We start from the raw sequence: 3,916 nt of genomic DNA on the forward strand, positions 1-3,916 counted from the left end.
CATTCACTGTAGCTAAAATTAGTGGTGCTGAACCTGTAATTGTTTGATTTATAATAATATTTATTATATATTATTATTTACTAAACTTATATAGTGCTCTTCATCCTAGGATCACAGTGGCTTACAGTATAAAAATTCAAAAATTCATAACATAATATCAAAACAATACCTCCCATAACACATTTTAAAAGATCATAGATTGTTTAATTCACCAAAGACTTAGGTAAAGAGGAAAGTTTTGCCTGCCGCCTAAAAACATGTAATGAAGGGACCAGGTGAGAGAAAAGATTATACAATAGTATTTTTTTGACCACAAAGCCTTAACAAATAACCATATATTTTGTTAGTTAACTTGACAACATTTTTGTCACTTTGGGACACAGACTAACCAAACATATCTTGATTTTAAAAAATCATTTTGAGTGCCATCCGTCTCTATTTATTAAGAAATCTCCCTTTGATAAAAGAAACAGTAGGATTTAAAAGCAGCAGTGTTTTCAAAACCATCACCAACTATCTTTCCCCACACATCAGAATTCCTGTTAGTTATAGAAAGTAAGGCAGTGTCAAAGATATTTTTACTACTTCATTTTGTTTTTGGCTTTGCCAACAGTTGCCATTGATTTTTCAGTCCTGTTAACTCCCACTTTCAACTGTTTTCAGCATTTTCATCCTTACAAAAACCCAGAAAGCCATGGTCCCATTATGAACTGACATCATGGATTATGGCATTTCATCACTATTAATGTGCACTCACTGTGATTAGCCAATAAAATAAATTATGATGGTGTTCATGGAAATGAAAGACCATCCAGCAGAAACTGAATCAGCAGTCGTGGTGGGAGAGCTAGTGGAAACAGCATTTTAACTATCCCACTGAAAACTGAAAATTATTGGGACTGTGGCAAGAAGTTAGTGCTGGACCGAAAGGTTCTTCTGTGCTTTTCCAACCATTCTCCATCATTTAATGTGAAAAGAACACAGAGAGGTTACCTGTCATGTGCCTGACATCTGTTCATTGATGTGAATTTACTTATTTTTTTCACTTTTAGTTAATATCAGACCAGAAAGTTTTTTATAAAAACGGAAAAGAAAGGGAGTCCCATGGAAACTCAGCAAGTGCACCAACCTGATATCCCCTATCAGGCCCATGTAGAGCTTTGTCTGAGACCTGGGGAGGGCGTCTTGTTAGAATAAAGTCATAAACTCAAACAAAAAAGCAGCTGGTCTCTGGTGCCCTCTCCCCGGCTGGCTTAGCCCTCTGAGGCCCGGGGCAAATTCTCATTAGCCAGCTGCCCTGGTTCTTGTACTATAGTTCACAGCACAGAGGGAAGATGTCATGAGAACTGGTCCCAAAAGGCTTTTTCAGATCAGGAAGTAAAAGTGGTCAGGGAGGCTGCAGAGCACTGGAGAAATGTCTCGTGGAAGGAAAAATGCACACAGCACCCGCAGTGTCTGTACAATGATAAGGGAAGCACTACCAAGGACACAACAAAATCCCAAAGAAAATGTACAGTATCCTCTGAAGGTGCAGGAAAAATAGAAGGCTTTTTTATGGAGGAAGAAAATTTTTGAGAAATTGGAGCAGAGGTTAAAGCATAGCACTAGTTTGAAATTTCAGAAAACTGGGTGAGGTTAAGGTTTTTAATCCAATTTCCTTCAAGTTTCACCAGGAATGTGAAACCAGTACTTTTTTCTCTTTATTTGCTCCAGCTCTAGTGGGAAGGGTCAGCTACCATTTTACCTTTTTAACTTGGCAATGTTGGTTTTGTCATCAAATTTTAAAATAGTAATTTTCCAACTGTTTACCTCTAGTAATTGATTCTGCCTGAAGTTCTGTTCCTTGTTGTGTTTTTCTCATTCAGCTTCCTTCTACCCCAGGTTTGCACTGTACCAAGGCCCCTAGAAGCCTAGGGTATTGTTCCTCCTCTTCTCTTGCTTTTCCACTCTTTCCTCAACAACAGCAGCGGCAACAACAACAACAACAAAACAAAGAAAGACTTGGCTCTCTGTGCACCCATTAAAACTTTTGGAAAAGCAAGGCAGAGTTCAATCACTAAGCAGCATATCAATGTGAATATAGTAAATGCAGAGCCAAGGTATCATTGGAAACAATTGAAAAATATCAAGTAATTTATGGAATAACTGCTGTCAATAGGTTACGGGAATTGTAGCTGGAAGGCTACCAGGACATGCAGTTAATACTTGTTTTAGCTAAACCAAAGCATAGGCAAAACAATGGAAAGAAAAACCAATCCATCAGCAGCTGCCAGATTCACTAATGATGAATGGAATTTAGTAAAAGTTGGACAATTTATTTTTAATACACTTTGGGAATTTGCTTGAGGTTAATTGGAGAAAATGCTGAATATGATCCAAAATATGTTTCTCTGTGCTTCATTTATTTTTATAGAATATAGCAGAGGCACTGGCTTTACAGGCTGCTGAAACTGCTTCTATGCAGGAATCAGGCTTATAATGTTCCTGCATGCATATTCTTTACTGTTAGTAATACTCCCAGTGAAATCCGCAGGCATGTTGGGACTCTCAGGCATTAAGTGGAACATAGGCTCGTGGTTGTAATGGGTGCCCTAACGTTTGGAATCTGAAAGGTTGGCGGCTTCAGAAGAGGAGGACCAACAAGTCATTAAGAACCCAGAGACAAACACAATTCATGACCAGGCAGCATTCAGGCATGATGCTGTGGAGGAAAAGCAAGCAGTAGGTAGGAATGTATAATGGGGCTGGAGGAAATGAGGAAGATGCTGGGAAATACATAACACCAGTCCTGAGAGATCTGCATTGGCTCCCAGTACATTTCCGAGCACAATTCAAAGTGTTGGTGTTGACCTTTAAAGCCCTAAATGGCCTCGGTCCTGTATACCTGAAGGAGCGTCTCCACCCCCATCGTTCAGCCCAGACACTGAGATCCAGTGCTGAGGGCCTTCTGGCGGTTCCCTCATTGCGAGAAGTGAGGTTACAGGGAACCAGACAGAGGGCCTTCTCGGTAGCGGCGCCCACCCTGTGGAACACCCTCCCTTAAGGAAATAAGCAGCTATCCTATCTTTAAAAGACACCTGAAGGCAGCCCTGTTCAGGGAAGTTTTTAATATTTAATGCTGTACTGTTTTTAACATTTGATTGGGAGCCGCCCAGAGTGGCTGGGGAAGCTCAGCCAGATGGGCGGGGTATAAATAAATAAATTATTATTATTATTATTATTATTATTATTATTATTATTATTAATGCTGAATGGAAACTACAGCACAGCAGAATTTGCTGATCAGACCATGAATAGAGTTGTCAACTTGCCAATATTTTACTGGTGTGACCAGTTAACTGTGATCTGGCAATTAGGCTCTGAGAACTCAATGACCTTTAGGGGCACCTTGCTCAGTGAAAAAGCACAACTTTCCATGCATTCACAGGTTTAATCTCTAGCAGCTCGTTAAAAAGATTCTCACAGTAGAAGGGTATTATAACTACTAGTTCCTTGCCTGAGACCTCTGAGATCTACTCCTTATAAGGATAGACAGTAATGGGCTAGATCCTGGGGAATGGCTGGATCCTGAGTTTGCTCTTCCTCAGTGGGGCCACCCACCTGTCCTTCACCTGCCATCACCATGATGGCGCATGACCCATTTTTCCTTGGCAGCAAGGTTTGAACTCCAGATACTTCAGAGTGTAGCCAATCCCAGCAGGGCTGATTGTCATTGTCTTTAACTCCCACTTCCAACTGGGATTGGCTCAACTCAGGCGCTTTGATTGGAGCTTCCAAGGAGAACCAATCCCAGCAGTGTTTGTATTTGGCGACAATATTTAAAAGGCACCCAATATAGGTCCCGCTTGTCAAAGAATAATCAGGAGTGTGTTTCAGTGTTCCCAATTGTTCATTTGAAGACATTGCTACATCTGCC

Source organism: Podarcis filfolensis (genome assembly GCF_964270895.1).
Source record: "Podarcis filfolensis genome assembly, chromosome: 9".
Classification (NCBI taxonomy): Eukaryota; Metazoa; Chordata; class Lepidosauria; order Squamata; family Lacertidae; genus Podarcis; species Podarcis filfolensis.